This window comes from Apodemus sylvaticus, chromosome 17 (assembly GCF_947179515.1).
Source record: "Apodemus sylvaticus chromosome 17, mApoSyl1.1, whole genome shotgun sequence".
NCBI classification, from domain to species: domain Eukaryota; kingdom Metazoa; phylum Chordata; class Mammalia; order Rodentia; family Muridae; genus Apodemus; species Apodemus sylvaticus.
The window spans coordinates 5,374,941-5,400,205 of record NC_067488.1 but is presented as its reverse complement, the minus strand read 5'-3'; the positions used below and the strand labels follow the sequence as shown (position 1 = coordinate 5,400,205).

Here is a 25,265-nt window from a genome sequence, read left to right as displayed (position 1 = left end):
GGATGGCCTTGTCGGACATCAATGGGAGGGGGAGGTCCTTGGTCCTGTGAAGGCTCAATGCCCCACCATAGGGCAATGCTAGGGCAGTGAGGTGGGGGGGGGGGTGAGGGAGGAGCAGGGGAATGGGAAGGGGATAAAGGGTTTGCAGAGGGAAAACTGGAAAGGGAGATAACATTTGAAATGTAAATAAATAAAATAACCAATACGATTAATAAAACTTATTTTTAATAAAAAATTTTAATAGATGTTTAATGGTACTTTTTAATCAAGTACCTCTCTCATGACTCATGTTTGTGGATTTAGACCAAAAGTCCAATTCAGCAGCAGTCATGTAGGCCTTCTTCTTGATTAGATTCTAGGGCAGTGGTTCTCAACCTATGGGTTGTGACCCGTTTAGGGGCTGAATGACCCTTTCCCAGAGGTCACCTTAGACCATTGGAAAAGACAGATATTTACATTACAATTCAGACATTACTAAGTAGTTATCAAGTAGCCATGGAAATAATGTTATGGTTGGGGGTCATCACAGCATGAAGAACTGTGCCAACGGGTCTAGGGGTAAGAAAGGTTGAGAACACTGCTCTAGGGTGGTTAGCATTTTCATTTTTCTTAAGGCTGATTGATGATCCTTCTAAAAATGTGTGTTTTACTTGTTCTTTAACAATTTCAAGCAAGTATATAATGTAACTTGATTGTTTCTATTCCCAACTCCCTCCTCCATGCTCTCCAGAATGCCCACCACAATGATAAGCTTTGAACTAGCTTTTGTGCAGGTCATGATAAAAGTAGCGCTAGATTCTTCCTCTTTTGCATCTGCATGCACAATTGTTCTGGAACCCAGAGCCTCATTTGTGTCAAGCAGGCACTGTGACCTGACCCCAGTACCTAGCAGGTTTGTCCTGAGAATGTGGAGAAAGAGGAACACTCCTCCACTGCTGGTGGGGTTGCAAGCTGGTACAACCACTCTGGAAATCAGTCTGGGGATTCCTCAGAAAACTGGGCACGACACTTCCAGAGGACCCTGCTATACCACTCCTGGGCATATACCCAGAGGATTCCCCAGCCTGTAATAAGGACACATGCTCCACTATGTTCATAGCAGCCCTATTTATAATAGCCAGAAGCTGGAAAGAACCCAGATGTCCCTCAACAGAAGAATGGATACAAAAAAATGTGGTATTTATACACAATGGAGTACTATTCAGCCATTAGAAACAATAAATTCATGAAATTCTTAGACAAATGAATGGAGCTGGAGAACATCATTATAAGTGAGGTAACCGAGTCTCAAAAGAACACTCATGGTATGCACTCACTGACAAGTGGATATTAGCCTAGAAGCTTGGAATTCCCAAGACACAATCCACATATCAAATGATGTCCAAGAAGAATGGAGGAGTGGCCCCTGGTTCTGGAAAGGCTCAGTGCAGCAGTGTAGGGAAATACCAGAACAGGGAATGGGAAGGGGTGGATGGGGGAACAGGGGAAGGGAAGAGGGCTGATGGGACTTCCGGGGAATCCAGGAAAGGGGAAATCATTTGAAATGTAAATAAATAATATATCGAATTTTTTTAAAAAAGGAAAGACTATCACTGCTCCATCTTACTGCAGTTTGGTTGGGTGACTACAGGTGAGCCGGCTGTGAGCCCTGGACTCCCACCAGTAGCTCACTGATAGCTTTAAATCTTGACTTCACTCACCTGCAGGCCCCGCCTTTGTGCATTTCCTTCCGTCTCTCTAGCCTCTTTGGCCTCTTTGGATGAAGTTCATGATCACTTTGTTGGCATCCCAGGAATAAATCTCTGGGAATTTGATTGGACTCTGCCGCATATATAGATAGGAGGTGGGGTTTTGTTGTTGTTGTTTTGTTTTGTTTTTTGTTTTTTTTTTCTTTTAACTTTTCCTATTTGCGGTCCTTTTTCCAATGGAATCTTAATGTGACCCAGATCTCTAGGCGTATAAAACAGGTATACCAACCAAACATTTAAGGATTTAAAAATTGCTAATAAGTTTATTGTATTCTATTTTTTAGATCAGGTCTCAAGTTTATTTGTAAAAAACAGCATAAGACACTGATCATCTGCAAATAGACGTAGGTAGGTGTGTCACAGCTGTCTGTCTTCACACTGGAAGAAGCTTCTCTGGGGTTTCACAGAGGCCTGGGCTCCTTTATGAGCCTGAGCTGGAGTTGCAGCCTCTGCCTTGGTTTGAGCCTTGGACTGTGGTTGGCAGAGTCTATGATCCTTGGCCACATAGCTCTGAATCCCCTTCCCAATTTTCTGATGAACGGTGAAAGCAAGATGGCTCGGTTTGCACCTGGGGCCTTTGGCATCTCGGGTGTAACCGACTTAGGCTTCACAGGGGCCTTGATGGTCTCTGCGCATGCGCTCATTGTCTTTGCATTGTTGGCTTGTATCTTCTTCTAGCCTTCCTTGTGGTGCTTCTTGACAAAGCACATTTTGTTGCTACTTTGTTTCCAACCCAGTTCCCCGGTAAAAGAAAGCTCAACTCAATCAGTTAACAAAACAAGCTACAAGCCTAGATTGGGCAGAACTCCCACTATACTACCCTAGTCCATCTATATTATCCATAGAACTTGCGGTTTCTCCAGGCCCCAGCTTCTCTCTCTGCCGCCTCTCAGTTCCTCTCCCCGTAGCTCCTCCCTTTCCTGTTTATCCTGTCGCTCCTCCCCTCGACTCTCTGCTCCTCCCACTTCCTCCTGTTCAATCATTGGCTCAAGCCTTTATTTGAAAAGTTAAGGTGGGGAGAAGGGTCACAAGGCAACTCCTCATCTGCAGCCCCTCTGAGGAGTGGAATTAGCATCAAAATACAAGCCCAGGGCTATCCACAACACACATTCTCCACAGAAACTCTGAGCCAACCTTCTTAAGAGACTTGTATGGCCAGGATTTCTAGATGCCATTTCTGTGCCATTGGTGGGACTATTTGTTTGTGGTGTGGTTCTTGGATGTGGCCATGTCTGCATGGTAACCTGTGGTTCCTGCAGTGCCTGGGACCGGGAGAAAAAGCGAAAAGTTTATTTTGAAAATTATTCCTTGGTATGCAAATAATTATACCATTCATGAAATGTGAAAGCAAACTTATTACTAATGAGATTGGTGTCCTGTTTATTTTTACATAAAAATTAGGTTTTAGATGAATATTTGATACTGCAGGGAGTATAGTATCTTCAATATTTTTCAGCTAATTAATATTTTGAGTTTATACTCATTAATGCTGAGAAGACTGTTTTACATAAATACATAGTACAAAATGACAGATGTTTAAGGCCTTTTTGGAAATTGTTGGGAATTCGGTCTTAAGCCAAAAATCCACTTAATGATTTTAATGAAACTCAAGTAGACAATTCAAATGGCAATTTTTTAAAAAATTGGACCTCGTAACAAAATTCAATCAGAAGACACACTGATTTCATACGTGATGAGAAATGATGGCAAGAAAATATTCAGCCTTTGTTTTCTGAAATTAAATCATTTTTTTCTGTAAGAGCAAAATAGACTTGGTATGAAAAAAAACTTTGCATGTACATTAAAATCACTACAGTTCATAACCTGTGGCAGCCTTGAACCTGCTCTGAATTGTGTCGGGCAGTGTTGGTGTTTTCTGGAGTGACAGCATGCACAGTGTAAAATGCACGTGCTGTGTATTCATAACCAAGGCTGCCATGATGTGACACCACATGTGCTGTAGATCACGTGACGCCGCATTGCTGTAGATCATGTGACACTGCGGGTGCTGTAGATGACGTGACGCTGCATTGCTGATCAAGCTGGGGAGAGTCGGCCCTGGCAGTATTACTTCATCCCTGACAGGGAATGTCTCCTCAGTCTTCAGTCCTTTGACCTTAGTCACCAGACTTTTACCATTCTCCTTGTGTCTTGTACATAGTTGATTAGAAGACATCTAAGTATTTCATTTTAGGAGGTGCTAATGGGAATGATAATGTGCTTTTAACTTCAAATTCTACATGTTTGTTAATATATGGAACATAAGCAGCCGTGTTTGTATGTGAACATTGTGTCTTGCAGCCTTGCTGTAGTTAATTTCTCAGAGAGAGCTTGATGATTCATCTGCATTTTTCTTTCTCTTTTTAAATTTTTATTTTGTTTCTTTGTTTGTTTGCTTGTTTTCAAGGCAGGGTTTCCTGGAGCTAACTCTGTAGACCAGCCTGGCCTTGGACTCAGAGATCTGCCTGTCTCTGCCTCCTGAGTACCTGGATTAAAGGTGTGTGTCACCACTGCCTGGCTCTCATCTACATCTTTGTTACATAGGATCATGCTATCTGCAAACAGAGTTGGTTTTTTGCCTCTTGCTTTCAATACCTCTTTTTTTACTGGATTAGCTAGTATTCCCAGTGAGTTGGAGACAGGTGACAGGAGGCACCGTCTCTGCCTTGCTGTTGATCTTGGTGGGGAAGTTTTAGCATTGCACATGGAAGGATGAGCGGCTGTGGGTTCTCTGACGTTATTCTTTACTGAGTTAGAAAGGTCTCTTTCAGTCCTTATTTACTGAAAGTTTTCATCATAAATGTTGTATTTTGTCAAGAGCTTTTCTAAATCTTTTAAAATGATCATATGGTTTTTGCCCATTTGTGCAACTGATCCCATAAACCAATTTGAAAATCTTGAACCACACCTGGCTTTGTGCTTGCTTCTTGTAGCATATGGTTCTCTTATGGATTGTTAGATTGGATTTGCAAGATTTTGTTGGGGATTTTTGCAACTGTATCCATTAGAGGCATTGTTCTGCTGTTTTCTTGTAAGGAACTCCGTGTTAGGGTGACTTCGGCCTTATGGAATGAGGGAGTTCGGATTCCTTCTGCTTTAATCCTCTATGGAACATAGAAAACTGGTGTAACTGCTTCCTTGTTTGGCATAATTCACTAGTGAAAACATCTGGTCTGTGTGTTCCGTTTAGGAAGATTATTAATCATTGATTCCGGTTTTTTTATAAATATCAGCTATTAAGGGTATGTATCCTGGTAGCATTTTCAAGGATATTTTCTGAGCATAAATACCTTTAAGTCTTCAGCTAATGTAGTAAGAATTAAGCAAGTTGCTAACATTTTGGTAGGGCCGCGGGTCCTTAATTTAAAGATTTTCACCATAATCCTAAATTTTCTAAGGTATGCTAGAGCAATGTAATAACTGAAGGCATATTTACAATGTCTCATTCCTGGGATTGATCATGTCAGGTACGAGTCTTCTGTGTGTCATACAGACTCTGCAACCTGAGTGGCATTTTTACAGTGTCTTTTCTGCTAATATAAAATGTCTTTTGCTCTATACTATTGTGTATTATCTTTAGAAATGAGGAATGAAATCTTTAAAAGCCTTATTTTGAATCTAATTCACCTTGGAGTCAGACAACCTAAATTCCCAACTTCACCTGCTACTGACCACATGTTAACCAGGAGCTTGGTTACCCTTCTTTACTCTAGCTTGCAAAATGTTCCATACAGGTAGGCCTGCAATCCTAGATACTTCTGAGACTGAGGCAGGAGGATCACAAGTTCAGTGGTAGCTTGGGCAAGCTAGTGGGACACTGTCTTAAAATAAAATGGCAGGGTGAGGGGTGTAGCTCAGTGGGAGAGTGTTTAAACCTGGCATGTGCAAGGACACGCCAATGTATGCGTGCCTATCATACCAATGTATGGGTGCCCACCATAGCAGTACATGCATCCCTACCATAGCAGTGCATGCATCCCTACCATAGCAGTGCATGCATCCCCACCATAGCAGTGCATGCATCCCTACCATAGCAGTGCATGCATCCCTACCATAGCAGTGCATGCATCCCCACCATAGCAGTGCATGCATCCCTACCATAGCAGTGCATGCATCCCTACCATAGCAGTGCATGCATCCCTACCATAGCAGTGCATGCATCCCCACCATAGCAGTGCATGCATCCCTACCATAGCAGTGCATGCATCCCCACCATAGCAGTGCATGCATCCCTACCATAGCAGTGCATGCATCCCTACCATAGCAGTGCATGCATCCCCACCATAGCAGTACATGCATCCCCACCATAGCAGTACATGCATCCCCACCATAGCAGTGCATGCATCCCCACCATAGCAGTGCATGCATCCCCATCACAGTAGTGCATGCATCCCTACCATAGCAGTGCATGCATGCCTACCATAGCAGTGCATGCATCCCTACCATAGCAGTGCATGCATCCCTACCATAGCAGTGCATGCATCCCCACCATAGCAGTGCATGCATCCCCACCATAGCAGTACATGCATCCCTACCATAGCAGTACATGCATCCCCACCATAGCAGTGCATGCATCCCTACCATAGCAGTGCATGCATCCCTACCATAGCAGTGCATGCATCCCCACCATAGCAGTGCATGCATGCCTACCATAGCAGTGCATGTATGCCTACTGCTACAAAAGAAAGAAAGAGACAAACAACAGTAAGATGTTCCACACTGCCCTGGCTTATCACGCACCCTTACTCAGGTTAGCAGTCTGCCATCTTATGCTCTCTTTCTGTTCTGTTAACTTGCCTGACCACATCTCATGTCCATGAGACACGCTGTTTTGTGCTGAGAGCCAGCTCGCTCTCCGTGTCCTGAGGAACCCTTCAGTGAAACCCCAAACTGACTTAGATCCTCACAGGCTAGCACTGGGTACTATCTTTCTGTATCTATCATCATTAAGAAAATTATGCTTTTTGTGGAGACTGGAGATTGCTAGAATGCTCACTGACAAAACTCTACACAGCCAAGGTCTGTGTGTTTTTTGTTAAACATCCTATCCTTCAGCTTTTTATATGGTCCTGCACACAGAAAACACTCATTAAAAGGTTTTAAATTAAGGTATCAGCTGATCTGGCATGTCCAAGGTCTGTTTCAGTTTTTGAGGTATAAGCTAGTTATATTAGCTGCCTTTGCATTTGAGCAAGAAACATCGCCTTAAGCTGCCTGAGGCAAAACAAAAAACAAAAAAACAAAACAAAGCAAAAAACCAAAGGCATTGGCAGAATGCTGATGTGTTTTCAAGAACCTAAAGGGGGATTACAGATCTTGGGAAGGTCCTGAGCGTTCAGAGGCACTACAGACCCACGGACCTCCACACACGCTCTACAGACCCACGGACCTCCACACACGCTCTACAGACCCACGGACCTTCACACACGCTCTACAGACCCATGGACCTCCACATGCGCTCTACAGACCCATGGACCTCCACATGTGTTCTACAGACCCACGGACCTCCACACATGCTCTACAGACCCATGGATCTCCACACGGGCACTGTGGACCCATGGACCTCCACACAGGCACTACAGACCCACGGACCTCCACACGCATTCTACAGACCCACGGACCTCCACACACGCTCTACAGACCCATGGACCTCCACACACGCTCTACAGACCCATGGACCTCCACATGAGCTCTATAGACCCATGGACCTCCGCATGTGTACTACAGACCCATGGACCTCCACACAGGCTCTACAGACCCATGGACCTCCACATGTGTACTACAGACCCATGGACCTCCACACAGGCACTACAGACTCATGTACCTCCACGTATGTACTATGAACCCATGTACCTCCACACATGCACATAAGAATAGCACTACTATAGTAGTATATACAAATAAATATGTTTTAAATACAAATTTTTCCATTCATCTTGACTTTAGACTTCCCTTTGTTTGGTAAAGGACAGTTCCACTTGCCTTTCCACTCCCATCATGCCCATCTTGAAGTAGAATTTTATAAGAAAATTCCTTTTAAAAACTGCTTAGAGAAAAGGTAGGCATTGATGGTGTAGTGATTAGCATAGCCACCTTCCAAGCAATTGACCCAGTCCAACTTCCAGACAAAACACTCCTAAAAATGTGCCAAATGATGGTGGCTCACATCTTTAATCCAAGCACTTGTAGGCAGAGACAGGCAGAGACAGGCATATCTCTGAGTTGAAAACCAACCTGGTCTACCGAGTGAGTTCCAGGACAGCCAGGGTTAGAGAAATGTCTTGGAAGAAAGCAAGAAAGCACAAAAGGAAGGAAGGAAGGAAGGAAGGAAGGAAGGAAGGAAGGAAGGAAGGAAGGAAGGAAGGAAGGAAGGACACCTGCTTAAAGAAAGGCCTGTACCAAGTCTTGTCAAGTTTTGTTGCTCTGGGAGTTGTTTCAGGCACCTACCTCTGCCATACAGGGGTACCGTGACTCTGGGCTCTTCTTGTTGACGTTGCTAATGTCATAGCAGGACTCAGGAAATGTGGACAACCTTGTGTTACCAGAAACCTGATAATGAGCATCTCACTTTCACGGAGGAAATCAGGTTGTGGAAGCTTTGGAGAAAGTTGGGAACAGGCTGGAACAAGACGACTCGGTCTCCACTGGTGACCCCTGAATAACCAACCACATGACCTCTTCAGAGAGGTCACCCCTGAATAACCAACCACATGACCTCTTCAGAGAGGTCACCCCTGAATAACCAACCACATGACCTCTTCAGAGAGGTCACCCCTGAATAACCAACCACATGACCTCTTCAGAGATAAGGTGAATCTTGAATATTAGTTGTTTGTTGATATTAATGTTTTAAACATATCACACACGCACACACTGACACACACACGCACACACATAACAAATGCAGAAAACTGGCATGGCCTCCAGGAGGGTTGGCACGAGGATGCCTGGGGACAGCTCATATATTTACCATCCCATTCTTTCTGGGGACAAACCTGTCCTGCCGTGCTGGTCAGCCATTCTGTGGAGATGATGTAAGCACAGCCTTGAGGCTAGAGAGGTCGCTCAATAGTCAAGAGCACTGTTCTTCCTGGATTCAGTTCCTTACAGCTACACGGGAAGGCTTAGAACCATCTGTAACTCCTGTTCAAGAAGATGTAACTCTAACTTCTGGTCTCTGCTGGCACCAGGCACATATATGATGCACAGACATACATGTAGAAACACACTCACCCAAATAAAATATGAATAAATAAATAAATCTTCAAACAGCATTAAATGAGATAACAAAGAAGCAAACAAAACCCACATCTTAAGTCCTTGGTTTTGACTCTTACTTGCTGTTTAATACAAACTTTGACCTGGGATACAAAAAAAAAACAAAAAACAAAAAACAAAAAACTGCTAAAGGCATCAATGTAGAGGAATCTTAATCCAGCGATGTGACTGCTCTGGCAAGAGATCACATGCAAATACCTTCTAGGTCTGTGTGATCCAGCTGGAACACAGACATGCCCTCAGTAGACACATTTAATCCCAAACAATGAAGGTAACGTTAGGTTGTAGTAGAAAAACCGCCATATTTGATAGTTATGTCTAATTGAGAGGCAGACAAAGTGATGAATTAGAGACAGATTTGACAGAATGGGTCAGAGATAGACTACGCTCAGCTCTCACAGGAGTAGACAGGAAAGAAAGGCAATTGAAGAGTGCAGTACTGTGAAGGGGGGGGGGGGAAGGAGGCATTTTTACTAGAGACAATTTTACAAAACCAGGTTGCAGGTGAATACAGAAGGAGCCAGAGAATGAGAAGGAGCCAGAAGATTATAACAAAATTGCCAGAGTTAGTTTGAGGCCAAGCAGAGCAATTTGGTGAGAAGCCAGTTTGAATTGGACAACTTAGAGAGGGGCTTGAGCCAGAACAGCTGAGTCAAACCAGCCAGCCAGAGTTCAGAAAGAGCTAGAAACGGTGGGCTTATTCAGCAGTAAGCCTCAAAAGGCTAACACGTTCTAAGTCTAGGTGTGCAAATGGAGGTTGGAAGCTGAAGTTTTCAAGGTCCAGACTTACAGAAGACTAGACTGTATGGAGGCTAGAGGCTTCCAAGCCTAGTCCTAGAGATAGTTAAAAACTCTCTGGGCTCATCCCAGGCCTTGTGTCTATAAAGCTTGGGTGCGGCTCTCATCTTACCCCATCATCTGAGGAAATGACAGATTCAGTTATACATCAGGCAGCCCTTTGTTCCAAGAAGGCGTCCTAAAGGCCCTCAGCAGTTCTTGCGAGAAGTGGTTTGTTCCCGGTGGAAGGACTATCTCCCTCTGCCAAAACCTGCAACCCCATTGCACTTTTGTTCTTTGTTATTTATTTATTTATTTCCATTTCTCTCTTCAGACACACCAGAAGAGGGCATCAGATCCCATTACAGATGGTTGTCAGCCACCATGTAGTTGCTGGAAATTGAACTCAGGACCTCTGGAAGAACAGTCGGGTGCTCTTAACTGCTGAGCCATCTCCCCAGCCCTCCCATTGCACTTTCTTAGACTTCCCTTGAAATATTTACTCTCCCGCTTGCTCTCCCCACTAGGGGTCCTCCAGGCAGGACTCCTCTTCATTTCCACAGCAGGGTGTGTCCATGTTTCTTTCCTGCGGCTGCTATAGCAAACCACCGGGGATCATGGCTTCAGGCACCAATGTTTATATCCCAGGTCTACAGATCAGAGGTCCTGAGACAGGGCTCACCGGTCTAAACTCAATGCTGAGCTTCACCGTTGTAGACTCTAAAGGATGAGCTGTAGTGAGCCACCCTTTGTTCTTCTCTGTTACAAGATGGCGCTGGCCTCATGCTGCTCCCTGGTAGTAAATCACTGGAACACATGTGCAGTGTGCTGCATTCCTTATCTCACTTACATGCTAATGAAGAACTCACTGAGTTCACCTATGAGAACACGGCTGGTTATCTCCCTGGGCAAATGAGGCTAGCTAGGGTACTTAAGGGGAGGCTGGGAGAGGGCCCGGGGCCGCCAATAGAAGAATAAACTTAAGTCAAGGTTTCCCGAATAAACTATTTTAAGGAAGAAACTCCTTGTGTCGCGTACTCTTTCCTGGCGAAGGTAGACGCGACAATGATCTATGTCCTGTCACTGTCCAGACTCCAGGGATCGCCTTCCATTGGCTTCCTGGCCCCTTCCTTCATCCATTTTCAAAGCTAGAAACATTGGGCAAGACTAGGTAATCTGAGAGATTCCTATCTTAAAGTCAGCTTTTTTGTGACCTGAATTCCTCTTTTCTATGGAAAAATAATGTCTTCATAAATTCCAGAGATAAGGGTGGGAGCAAAAGAATACCCATCTAGCACATTACCCAAACAGAATATCTTAAATCAGTAGGCGAATGATCTAAAGAATTTTGATGTCCACATCTTTTAGACAGACAACTTTCTGAGAAAATACAACAAAATAGTTATTTTTTTCTGAAATTAACTTTTTATAGACAACAGAAGATATTAGCTTTGATTGTCCTGATTATTTTTGCTACATCAAGACTTTTTTTTAACTTTTAAAATTGTTTATATTTGTGTATGGGTGTTCTGGCTATATGAATATCTGCGTACCAAGTGGTTGCTGTGCCCACAGAAATCAGAAGAGTGGCAGGTGCCTTGGGACTGGAGGGATGGGCAGTTAGACACCAGGTCCTCGAGAAGAACAGCCAGTGTTCCTAACCTTTGACCCACCACTGCGGCTACCTTACTGGGATTTCTAAAGACTGGATTTTATTCAAGTAAGATTCACATTGGTTGCAATGTTAGGACACTCGTTTTCTATATGACTGTGTAAACATCATTATAGACACATCTTTGAAAAACTAGGTGTCAGTAGTTCTTTGTATGTGATGTTTATTATTATTGTTGTTGTTGTTATTATTATTATTTTTTTAGATTTTTATGTGTATGAATGTTTTGTCAGTATGTGTGTCTGTGTACCACATGCATACTTGGTGCCCACAGAGGTCAGAGAGGGTGTTGAATCCCCCAGAATACTTGTGAGCTGCCATGTGGGTGCTGGGAACTGAATCAGGGTCCTCTGTAAAAACAACCAATGCTTTAAAGCACTGAGCCATCTCTATCTCCCTGAGACATTGCCTCTTTAATGGATGCCTTCCTTAGAAGAAAGGATGATACCAGCAAGCCAATATGTTTCCAGTCTATTTTCTCTCTTTCTCTCATCTAATAGCTAAGTATGACCTTGTGCTGCAGTTTTAGGTGCCACCAAGTGTATGAAGTAGAAGTTCAGGCTTTGAAAACATAAGCCACCAAGCACGAGGCACTGTGAGGTGCTAGGCACACCACTGGCTCTGCCGTTTATTACGCTGTGCCTCCCTACTGCTGTCTGTCCTCCATTATTTCTGTCGGAAGATCAGTTGTTAATCTTGTTCCCTTGCATGAGATGAGCAAGTTTTCTTTTTTACGTGTATGTGTATGAACATACATATGTATATCCATGTTCTCACGTGTGTAGGTGTACATATAGGCTCATGTGCAATGTCTGTGGTATGCATACACATGTATGCATGGTCTCATGTCTCATGCATATGGCCTCGTGTGTGTGTGTGTGTGTGTGTGTGTGTGTGTGTGTGTGTGTATGTGCATGTACCCGTGAATGGAGGGCAGAGATTGGCACTAGATGCCTTCTTCAAGCATTCTCCACCTTATGTGTTGAGGCAGAGTCTCTCACTTGAACCCAGAGTTTAGTGAGTCTGCTAGTCTAGCTGCCCCCTTGCCCTGGGGTTCCTCTGTCTCAATGCCCTATGTGCTGGGATTACAATGAGCTACACTGCCTGCCTTGATTTTCTGTGGGTTCTGAACTGCAGTCCTCAGAGTTCCCAGCAAGTGGCTTACCTGCAGAAGCACCCCAGCCCTCTCCTGCTGCTTCCAATATTCTCCTTTGTCTTTGAGCACCTTTTTTTTTTTTTTTAGCATTTTTCCTATAATATGAGTGGATAGGGACCTGCTGCGCCCAGCCCGCTTGGACTCACGGAGTGTATCGGATGTTCAGGGCTCGGCTCTCCTCTCACTGTTGTCATGATGGCGCCCCACATTGTCCTGTGTGCTGCATAATCTCTGCTAATCCACCTTCAACCTCACGGGTTCTTTTGTTCTACCCTTCGTTTCCTATACTGAAGTTTTACTTCAGCATTTCTGGAAACTCCCTAGCATTTCCATTTTGTTCTTTCACACGACTCCTGCCTCTTTTTGGTGTTTTCTATTTGATAAGACACTGCCATGGTGATTTCTTTCACTTCATAAACCGTGGCTTCCTTTTGCTCTATTAGCATCTTTATAATGGCTGCTGTGATGTCTGTTAATACAACACTGGATCTTCTTCTCATCTGTTAATACAACACTGGATCTTCTCAAAAGCAGCTATTTTGTCTGTCTGTTTATCTATCATCTACCTAATCTATCTGTCTGCCTGTCTGCCCGCCTGCCTGCCTGTCTGTCTTTCGTCTGTTACATGCTTCTTTGTTTTATGACTTTTGATGAAAAGCTGCCCCTTTAAGTCAATATAAATGTGGAGGTTTGGGACATCAGTTTCCTCTGTTTTTTGTTTGTTTTTTATTTGTTTGTTTTTGTTTCTGTTTTGTTTTGGTTTGGGTTTTGCAAGACAGGGTTTCTCTGTGTAGCCCTGCTTGTCCTGGAATTCATTCTGCAGAGCAGGCTGGCCTCGAATTCAGAAATCCTCGAACCACTTCCAAGTGCTGGGATTAAAGGCGTGTGCCACTACTGCCCGGCCAGTGTCCTCTGTTATCATTGCTTTTTTTAATCTGTTTAGTTGGCTAAATACTTTTCTTTATTGATTCAGGTTTTTATTATGCAGCTTATAGTGGCAACTAGGCAACTCTGGCTGACTTCATACTCATGATCCTCCTGGCTCAGCTTTTTAAGTCTTTGCAGTATGGCTGTTTTAATAGGTCTGCTCTCCCGTACTGTGAACTCTGTTTTCAAAGGACATAGCCACTTTTGACTATCCGAATACAGTCCCTGGGTCCCTAGAACTCCTTATGGAAGAGAGAACTGACTGGTGAAAGTTGTCTTCTGACTTCCACATACATGTGCGTGCACGCACACACACATAATAATACTGATGATGATGATAATAAATAGTAATGATACATTTTAAAGAAAGTCTTTATTAAAAGAGAAAAGGAAGAAGCCCCTAACCACTTGGCTGTGTGCACAAAGGATTGAACCTCGGAGCTGGAAAACTGCTGGTTGTCTGCCGCTCCCAGGGAGAGGCTGTGTTCCTTGATTTAAAATTGAAGAAAGAATGCTCTGCCTTCTCAGAAAGGAGTGACCGTCACACTGACCTGTGCACATACGAGAGGGAGGAATCACTCTAGTGCTGGGGAGCCTCAGTGCTTTTTCAGAGTTCTACATTTTTCTTGAATAAATATTTCTTCATGGTTGGATGCCCTTGTGATGGTGATATTCATTTGTCTTGCCTACTCTGTTTTACTTCTATTTTTTTTGTTAGGGTTTAAAGAAGCGTTTTATTAGGACATGTTCATATATGGCATATGTATGTGTGTATGTATGTACATGTATATATGTATATACATACATACATATGTACATATACATATAGTTATGGTCTCATCTTAGTCTCCACCACTGTTCTGTGTTCTCCCATTCCCCGTTCCCTTCCTTCCCAGCTGCTTCCATGAGGATATTGTATACATATATCTGGATATAGGATCTGGAGAGATGGCTGGGTTTAAGAACACTTGCACTTCCTGCAGAGGACCCAGATTCAGTTCCCGACACTGACTTAGTGCCTCAGTCACCTGGAACTCCAGCTTCAGCACTGGCACACACGTGGCACACACATGCACACATATACACACAAGCTTTCACACATATAGATACAAGAAATCCTTAAATATCTGTGTGTGTGTAAGTGTGTGTATGTAATATAATTTTAAGAAGGTTTTGAAATCAAACATACTTGTTTGATTTGTCTATATTTGTTTGAATATGTCTGTAAGGCTTTTTCTTCAGTCTGAGGTCCCCATCTGTCACTGGTGCTATCTTCTTACAAGGAAGGGCTCCCCTTCTGGCTTAAACCTCTTGAGTAACGCCCTCACACTTGCAAGTGTGTCTCCCAGGTGACTCTAAGTCTAGTCAAGGTGACAATAAAGAAAAACTCTTACAACTAGTGACATTAAAAGTTTCTCCATGTGCCTATTTTTTTGTATTTTTGGTAACACTTATGTGCATGTCTTTTGCCCCTTTTCTAGCTGGATTGTTTAGTATTGATTGGATCTAGAGGTTCTCCCTGTGGCCTCAGTTTGAGTCCTGTGTCTTTGCAGTCTGCACCTGCACATTTGTCGTCTCAGCAGGTCCTTGTGCGATGTGTCACTCTCTTCCCTTGTGAGCTGTGCTTTAGTGTTGTGCCTCGATGTCACTTAGGCATAGATCTCACAGTTTTCCTTAATGTTTCTTTTCCAAGCCGTACAGCCTCACATGCCCACCTGACGCATTTGTGTGCAAGGCAAGGGGTTTGGGCTCAGGTCCTTTCTCTCCTAGAGATAACTAATTGCTCTATTACATCATGCTGAGAAGAATTTCCTTCGTCCATTTAATTGTTTCTACATGTTGGCCAAAATATAGTCGACCTGAGCCAGGACTGGTAGCGCATGCCTGAACTTCCAGGATTAACTTATGTTAAGCTAAGACAGGAGGATTGTGGGAAGGAGGCCAGCCTGGGCTAGAGAGCAAATCCAAGACCACCCAGAAGGAAGCTGCAAGGAGGAATCCAGTCGTGATCTCAGTATTCAGGAAGCGGAAGCTAAAGGACCCTAAGACTGAGACTAGCCCGAAATGCACAGTAAAGCCCTATCTGAAACAGAACAGAACAAGACCAAGAACACTCCCCACCCCCACAGTTTGGTCGCGCTTTGATACTTACACAGAGGCTTCTTCTGAGGTGTCTAGGTTTCATTCCTCTGGAGCAGTGATCTGTTGCCCTCCTTATGCAATGCCACACACTCTTGGAAATTATACCCACGTGCTCTGTTTCAAAATCAGGTAGCATGTCCTCTTCCATTTTAATTGTTTTATTCAAAAATTATTTTAGCTATTATAATTTCATTCTTTTCCCATGTCGGGTCTATAACAAAGTCAGGTATATCTACAAAAGAAATCTTGCTGCAGTTTTTAATAGCAGTGAGTCGATCCTGCCTATCGATGAAAAGGAAACTGTAGTCTTTACTATGTTGAATCTTCCAGTGTGTGTACACACAGCTCCTCTCTGATACCAGAGTCTTTACTAACTCCTCTTGCTGTTCCTTCCAGAATGCGCCCTTTGCACATGTTTACAAATTTGTTCATTTTGAGAATTTATAAATGGCATTCTATTTTCAAGATGCAGTTTCTGCAGGCCCATGACTAATGCGCCTGCAGGACTGCATTTTATTTTGTGCTTATCTTTCATCCTGCAACCTTCTTGAATCCACCTACTAACTGTTGAGGGTTTTTCACCCTCAACTGTTTGTGCTATGAATTCTCTAGTATTTTCTGAACAGATAATTATTTCATTCAGAGTTAATAGAGAACATTTTTTATTACTTCCTTTTCAGTCTGCAAAATTGAATTTTTGAGGGGTACAGGCAATTTTAATTTATTTTTATTAATGTGTGCTGATTGCAGAAAGCGAGCTTTTGTTCTGACAGACATTCCTGTGCATGCCAGTGCTGTGCCTGGACCGGCTCTCTCTTCATTGCTTCTTGTAGGTTTCTAGAACTTCCAGTTTAGTGTTGAATAAGTGTGCTTGCCCTCACTTTGTTCCTAACGTAAGAGAAAATGTTTACTCCTCTCTGATGTGTGGGGCTTCTGTAAATGTTTGCCATGGTAACAAACTTGAATGATTGCAGTGTATAATCCTTTATGTGTATACTTAGGGATCACATTTTCCAACACTTCGTTATGGATTTCTTTATATTGTCTTTGACTTTGGCATCAGAATATTACCATTTTTCTAAAATAAACTGAAGTATTCTTGTGTTTGTTTGTTTGAGTTTTTATTTCTTTTTTATTAGATATTTGATTTATTTACATTTCAAATGATATCCCCTTTCCTTGTTACCCCTCCAAAAGCCCTCTATCCCATCCCCCTCCCCTTGCTTACCACCCCCCCCCTTTCCTGTCCTGGCATTCCCCTACACTGGGGCATCAAGCCTTCACAGGACCAATGGCCTCTCCTCTCACTGATGTCCAACAAGGCCATCCTCTGCTACATATGCAGCTGGAGCCGTGGGTGCCTCCTTGTGTACTCTTGGTTGGTTCATATTATTTCTCCTCTTGAGGGGTTGCAAACCTCTTCAGCTCCTTGGGTCTTCTCTCTAGCTGCTCCATTGGGGACCCTGTGCTCAGTCTATTGGTTGGCTGTGAGCCATGGGTATTTTGATCCCCCTTCTAAGAAGGATCAAAGTAGCCACACTTTGTTCTTCCTTCTTCTTGAGTTTCATGTGGTCTGTGAATTGCATCTTGGTTATTCAGAGATTCTGGGCTAATATTCACTTATCAGCAAGTGCATAACATGTGCGTACTTTTGTGATTGGGTTACCTCACTCAGGATGATATTTTCTAGTTCCAGCCATTTGCCTAAGAATTTCATGAATTCATTGCTTTTAGTAGCTGAGCAGTACTCCATTGTGTAAATGTACCAGAAATATGGAACACTTCACAAATATGTGTGTCATCCTTTTGCAGGGGCCATGTTAATCTTCTCTGTACCATTCCAATTTTTGTATATATGCTGCTGAAGCAAGCACTGGGTTTTTAGGGTTTTTTTTTTTTTTTTTTTTTTTTGAGATTGTGTACAATTAGTGTCAATTCTTTGTCTGTTTCTTGAGAATTCTCCTGTAGTTCTAGCAGTTTCTCCTAGAGGAGTATAAAATTATTATTTCAATTTTGTCAATAGTTCAAATCATGTATTTATACTGGATAAGTTTTGATGGTTTTCATTTTTCAAAACCTGAGTCATTTTTTCCTGAATTTTACAGATGTAATATTGGCCACATCTACATGACTCTGTATTGACACTCCTTTCATGATGATAACATGTCTATCAACCTAATTTTCCCCTTCAGTCTTGATTAAACCTGTTTTAAATAGCTAGTTTGCTTGTAATTTTGTTACTTCTGTTTTCAATTATTTTTATTTCTATTCTTTTATTAACATCCATCTGCCTATGTCTAATAGGTCTTCTTATCTTTTTATTTTGGTTTTTGTCTTTTGATTTTTGTTTTGTGGCCTTGTTTTTTGGAAACAGGGTTTCTCCGTGTAGCCTTGACTGGCTTTATAGACCAAGCTGCTCTTGAACTCAGAGATCCACCTGCCTCTGCCTCCTGAGCACTGGAATTAAAGGCATGAGCCACTATGCCCAGCTATCTTACTCATCTTGATACTGAAAAATAGATTATAGTAGATTTTTTTCTCTTTCTTTTAGTGCTGTGCTTTTTCTTCCAGCAGTGTATTAAGTTCACCACACACTACACAGACACACACACAAAACATACTACACACACACAAAACATACTACATACCTATTATACACACTGCATACATACTACACACACATACTACACACACTACACACAATACACATACACACTACACATGCTACACACATACCACAAACAGTGCACACATCACACACACAACACACACTACACACACTACACACACAAACACACACTACACAGAGAGAGAGAATGTTGTGATTTCATGTTCACTTGAGTTTTAAAATTCTGTTTTAAAAAATTGTTTTTCTATTTAACTTGTAGATTATTTTCAAAGCATATTTTCCTAGTCTCCTCATATTTGGAGGTTTCTCCTACTGTTTTTGTTTCGCTGTGAGTCCATCATGGTCAGAGAACCATCTTTATAATTTTAATTTGTTTGCGTTAACTTTGTGGCTCGGGGGTGGTGTCTTTGCGGAGGCTTTTTGGCGGATGCTTTTTGGCTGTGGCGGAAGAGCACACACCTGCCGGTACAGAAGCGCCCTGACACGTTGGTTCAACCCCATCAGCTGATGGTGTCCAGATGTTTTCTTTGTTTTCTTGCTCCTTCATTTCTTTCCTTCTTCCAATGAAAGAGAAAGAGATATTCTCCTCTCCAAAGGTTGAGGACATTGTCTCAGCGGTAGAGTACAGCTTAGCACACCTGAGACCTGGATCTCTCTCAGTCCTGAAAGGGAGCAGAGAGACTAGAACTGTAGCTGTGGGGTCACCTGGTCTCCTTCAATTCTGCAGGGTTTTGCTTCAGTATTTAGCACGGCTGTTGCTTGGTGTATGTGCATAGAATGACATGCCTTCTTGGGTGACCGCAGCTTTTATGGTTGTCATGACTATCTTTGTCTCTAAGAATTTAGGTAAGATTTAATGTGTCTTTATTAACACTTATACACCCACGCTTGCTTTCTCAATTAGTGGTTGCAAAATGTATCCTTTTCCATCTTTTGTAAGTAACACGTCACCATGCATTGACAATTATATTTGAAGCGGGTTTCTTGTAGACAGCATATTTCTGGCTTCTTTTTGAAAAGTATGATCAGTTAATTTCTATCTTTTATATGATATAGTTGCACCATTTATGTTTAATATGACTATTGATGTTGTGAAGATTGAGTTCTCCATTTACTTTTTGTTTTCTGTTTTCTATGGTCCTAGTTTGGTGTTTTCTGAACCTTCTGTGACTTGCTAAACGTGACTTGGGAATTCATTGTGATTCACTAAATGTTCTAAGCACATCTCTAACTGTAGCCTTCTTATTGACTGCTCCATACAATACACAGCATGACTCCTCACTCGGCACTGTGCTCTCCTCCTCTTACCAATCCAACTGGCACGCAGAATCGCCATGTCCTCACGTTTTCTTATTAGCATAAATATTCCCTGTATGTGTATTTAGAACAACAGCAGACATTGTTTTGATTGTTTCCAATGCCAAACAATTTACAAAACAAGTAGAGAGAAGTGTACTACATTTAGCTATATTTTGCTTTCTGTGTTCTTTCTTCCTTTGTGACATGTCAGAATTCCTTGCCATGCTGTCTCTTTAGTCATTCTTCTACATGACTAAGTAGACTTCACATGGCAAGTCTGTGAGTGATGAGTTATTTCAGCTGCTTAATCATTTCAGAGTGCCTTGACTTCATTTTTATTACTGAAATATCTTTTTTTTCTGAATATAATATTCTGAACTGAGTCATTTTCTTCCAGCAGCTAAAAATGTCCTAAGTCCTTACCACTTCCATGTTTCTCAGGAGACGTTGTCTGTCACTTTAATTGTGTCTTCTTATAGACGAGGTACTATAGATCTCTAGCTACTTTTAATATGATTTTTAATTTGGCTTTAGTTTTCGGAATCTTAATTATGGTGTGTCTTGGTCCTATTGGGCATGGATGGTCCTATTTGGAGGTTTTGGTTTTGTCTTCTTGAATGTTTAATGTTCTTATTCCTGCAAAATTTAAGACATATTTAATCATCATGTTTTTAGTTAGCCACTCCCCCTTCCTTCTCCACAGAGGATTCTGAGACTGTAGCCATTAGGCCTGTGTGTATAATCTCACAGGTCTGGAGCAGTGCTCTTCCTAATCTGCACTAACCTTGGGAACAGAAGCCCTTCCATTTTCCTTTTTGAAAGGACATTTTCTACACAAACAAACACCCTCACAAACGTACCCATATGATTCAATTAGCACTTATTTTCTTACAGGAGTAATTTCAAGATTTATTGTTCTATTATCTTGGGGGAGTGGGAATTGAGACAAGTTCTTACTACAAAGCCCTGGCTGGCCTAGAGCTTGCTATGTAGACCAGGCTGGCCTTCTACAGAAAGATCTACCTGCCTCTGCCTCCCTACTGCCGTCGTGCCTGGCTTAGCTTTAGAGTTTAACAGTCTGCACTTTTTTTTTTTAATGAATGTGTTGTTTGTCTTATAGATTTTAGTATTTGGCCAAGAGTGGGGGAAAATGAGGTGACTTTCTGTTCTTCTCTTTAATTTCTTACCTTGGGGGTTCATGGTGTCTATGTGGAATTTCCTTTGTAGTTATCCAGTTTAGGGCGTGTAGGATTTACCCAGCCTGATTTTTGTTTTGGATTGGCTTTTTCTTTGCATTTTGGGGAATTCCTCACCCTCTTGACATTAAAGATTCCTCTCTATTCTCGCTCCTTTCCTTCCTCCTTCCAGTTCTACAATTACCTTCTCAACCAGACTTAGCAGTCTTCCTTGTCTTCTGTAGATTCCAGGCGTTAGCTTCTGATCACACTCAGTTCAGGTTAGACCCTGACTGCTTCCTTTCTCAAGTATCTTCTGTTCTCCAAACCAATTTATAATGTCCTTTCTTCTTCAGGTGTAAATTTTAAGTGGGGAAGATCTTGTTTCTTAATTATTTGGCTTTAATATGTTTGCTTTCTCAGATTTTCTTCTAGAGGAGTTATTTTCACATTCTGAAATTGTGGGTGGAGTTTCTCCTTGCAGTGCCTACAGAGCCTGAGCTGGACGGTTGGTGTGAGCTGCCGTACACAGGTGGGTGTGGGCCGCCATGCACAGGTTGGTGTGGGCCGCTGTACACAGGTGGGTGTGGGCCCCGTACACAGGTGGGTGTGAGCTGCCGTACACAGGTGGGTGTGAGCCGCCGTACACAGGTGGGTGTGGGCCGCCGTACACAGGTGGGTGTGAGCTGCCGTACACAGGTGGGTGTGAGCTGCCGTACACAGGTGGGTGTGGGCTGCCTTACACAGGTTGGTGTGGGCCGCCGTACACAGGTTGGTGTGGGCCGCCGTACACAGGTTGGTGTGGGCCGCCGTACACAGGTGGGTGTGAGCCGCCGTACACAGGTGGGTGTGGGTCGCCGTACACAGGTGGGTGTGGGCCCCCGTACACAGGTGGGTGTGGGCCCCGTACACAGGTGGGTGTGGGCCCCCGTACACAGGTGGGTGTGGGCCCCCGTACACAGGTGGGTGTGGGCCGCCGTACACAGGTTGGTGTGGGCCCCCGTACACAGGTTGGTGTGGGCCCCCTACACAGGTGGGTGTGGGCCCCCGTACACAGGTGCTGGGAGCTGAATCTGGGTCCTCGTGGCTGCTGAGCTCACTCTCCAGCTCCTTCCCTCACTTTCACACGGAGAACTCCCTGTGTTGTTTTTATTTCCTTCTACACAGTAAGTGTGCTCAGGTCCTTGTTTGGCTATAGACATGTCGCTTGTGGGCCTGTTTCTACTTCCTGTTGTTTCCACTATAGACCTTGGCTTGGTAGAAGATATCCTTGGAGGCTTGGGACTCTTGAATTGATTTGGAAATGATATGTGAAAGTTTTCAGAGGCCCTGGATGTCATCTGAATAAAAAGATGGGATTATAATAATGACAGGGATTGTGTGCTCCAGAAGGAAATGAGAATATGGGAAATTGCTTTAATAAAATTAGATATTATGGTGATTTGGTGGTGAACCTTGGCCCTGTGAGGCCTCGTTTGCCTTCTGTTAATTTTAAGATGTAATCTCCAATTTATGGGACCTGAAAATTGAAGCTACTCACCATGCTCTGACTATCGGGAGCGCTAAACTTCTTCTTGTGTCCTAGGGCCTAGCAGAGTCAAGTCTCTGCCTTGGTTTATCAGGGTCAAGTTTCTGCCTTGGTTTATCAGAGTCAAGTCTCTGCCTTGGTTTATCAGAGTCAAGTTTCTGCCTTGGTTTATCAGAGTCAAGTCTCTGCCTTGGTTTATCAGGGTCAAGTTTCTGCCTTGGTTTATCAGAGTCAAGTCTCTGCCTTGGTTTATCAGAGTCAAGTCTCTGCCTTGGTTTAGCACTTTGAGCCCTTCCTTCTTGAGCTTTTGTGTTAGGCCCCAGAACTAGCAAATGCCTGGCGGGAAGGATAGACCAGATGCTGGGACTTCTTCTCATTGGTCCTGTTTCATTTGTGTTTGTCTCTTTGGTTTCTGAACAGTTTTAAAGCGCCACATCAGTTGGGAGTCCAATCACTGGGGTTGGGAGATGGCTCAGTGGGTAAGTGCACTTACAGTACACACACACACACACACACACACACACACACACACACACACGGGGGGGGGGTGGAGAGAGAGAGAGCCCAAAAACAGTTGTACACATAACCCAACTCTTGGGGAGAAGGTAGGGAAAGAGGGGTGTCCGCTGGGGCTTGCTGGCTCCCAGCCTAATTGAAACTCAAGCTCCAAGATTCTGAATGAGCTCCTGCCTCAGAGGAATAAGGCAGTGAGAGAAGAAGGTGCTGTGTGTTCTCTTGGCCTTCCTGTGCACACATGGACACCTGCACACACTCATGCCCATGCACCCATAACACACACATACATACACACACACACACACACACAATTTAGGGAGAAAATAGTAGATAATGTTGACATGTCCCCAATGTCATAAATTAAACATTTGTTCAAAATTCCCGTGTTGAACCCCTCACCTTAAGGTAAAGGCCTTATGATGTGAGTGTTTTAGAAGCTGGCCGAGTCCTAAATGTAGAACAGTTGTGGGCTGTTCTCTGTGAATGAGCTGGCATCTTGGGTTTAGACTTCCCAATCTCTAGAAGTATGCAGTGGTCACTGGCTATTTGTAAGCAAGTGGGTTATTGGTATTTAGTTCTGGTCGCACAAGCAGACCAAGACATTCTGTTTTTCTCCTATGGTCAATCTTGAACTCAAGGTTCCCTTTGTGACTCTGTAAGGTCTTTCAAGCTCATTTTCAAAACAATGGTGTCACTGTTACCTCTGTGATGGTGTTGCTTGGATGCATGCTAGTTCTAGTTCCAATGCTTCCCCGTGGCTGTGTGTAACCCATCCTGGTTGCCATGTCGTGAGTGTCTTTTTATAGTTAATCTTTTTACCGCCTCACCTCACCACCTTCCTTTATCCGCATCTTTCTCATTTCATTTCTCCCGTGTCCTATTACTCCTAGGACAAAGCTAGATTAAAGACTCTACAATTTCTGGATGCTGAAAATCTGTCTTTTTTCCCCCTCATAAAATTTTTTTTTAAACTATGAGCCTGTCTGTGTTGTAGTTCATTTGATAGAATGCTTTGCAGCAAGCACAAGGACCTGGGTTTGATCCCAGCACCAACAACCAACCAATCAATCAATCAATCAATAAACAAATAAATAACAAAAGTTGAAGCTTGGTAGACTGCCCTTGGTTGAGAGCCTGGGGAGATGGCCCTGCAGCTGAGAGCACTCCGCCCTTGCAGAGGACCTTTCTTCAGTTCCAGACACCCGTGTTGTACAGTTGCCTGCAACTCCAGATCCAGGAGAGGTCAAACACAGTGCCTCTGGCCCCTGCAGGCACCTGCACTCACACACACACACACACACACACAACATACACATCATTTTTAAAATAAAAATGAATTTAAAAAGAAAAACAATCTTAATGTATACAACAAAATGAAATATTTTAATTGTGCTCAGAAAATATTTACCAGCTACATTTCTTAAAATGTACAAACTCAGGCATCCTAAATAGCAATGTTGGTCCTGCTATGCACTGGGCAGGCAAATGACTCCTCCTCTGCTCGACTTCTTTAGTTGTGAAGTATGGAAGGAATCCCACCAGCCTCATCGGGTTACAGAAGACATGGTTTATTACATATGTAGAATCTATAGCAGCATTCCACACATAGTGAGTCAGTGCCAGTTAAAATGTGAATCACTCTCTGACACCAATGGCAGGCCCGGGAAAGAATTTCAGCATATAGTTTACTCGTGACTTTATTAGGGCGAGGTTGAGTTACTTGGAGCCATCCATTGTTAGAAGATTTTGTGAGAACTCAACACTTTTGTCTTCTGTTTTCCCCTTGCCTCATTGGGGGTTGTAGAGGGCTCAGGGAAAGCCTTTGTCTTTGGTGTTAGTAGAAACAGAAAAGCACCCTGTCTTCCTGCATTCTTTCCCTAATCCATGAGTCATCCGTGAGCCCTTGCTGTGTCTGGGCTCTGTCCTAACCACTGGCATCAGGAAAATAAGATCCCTGCCCTGAAAGTCTTCAGACATGCAACAGAGCTGCACAGATAAACAAGAGCTGGCGGGCACACACTGAGCCCCGGCCCTGCGGCAGGTGTCTCAATTGTATCATCTATTTCCCTCGTAATACAACAACCTTATCGTGTGGGCACTGTCACTTGGGGGCACTTTTATAACTTGCCCAAGGTCCAATCATAAAAGATAAGATTTGCAGCAGAGAGCTCCAAAATAGATACAGAGCCTCCCACTGATATTAAGACGGTAGAGACCCAGATGTCACTGCCTAGCAGTATTGGGGGTTTCAGGGCTGATTAGAATGATCTCCTCGCAGCTCAAAGCATGCGCTAGCTGAAGCACGCACAGCTCGTTCAGTGGCATTTACCATGTATTGCTGGCAAAACAGTCAGACGAATAATAAATGGGCCTGCCTTAGTTTTTGGCAAGTAAAATTATCAGGGAGAACTGTGTGTG

General features: G+C 43.2%; 1 protein-coding gene and 1 non-coding gene across 4 annotated transcripts in view; one reads left to right on the top strand and one right to left on the bottom strand.

The window, feature by feature from the left end:
- The window catches only part of Ncald (neurocalcin delta), a 445,096-nt gene that overhangs the window by 298,655 nt on the left and 121,176 nt on the right, over positions 1 to 25,265 (top strand). The gene's annotated exons all lie outside the window — the stretch shown is intronic.
- Positions 17,468 to 17,574, bottom strand: LOC127668298 (U6 spliceosomal RNA). Its single transcript, XR_007974069.1, has one exon. It is a non-coding gene; the product is annotated as a U6 spliceosomal RNA (small nuclear RNA).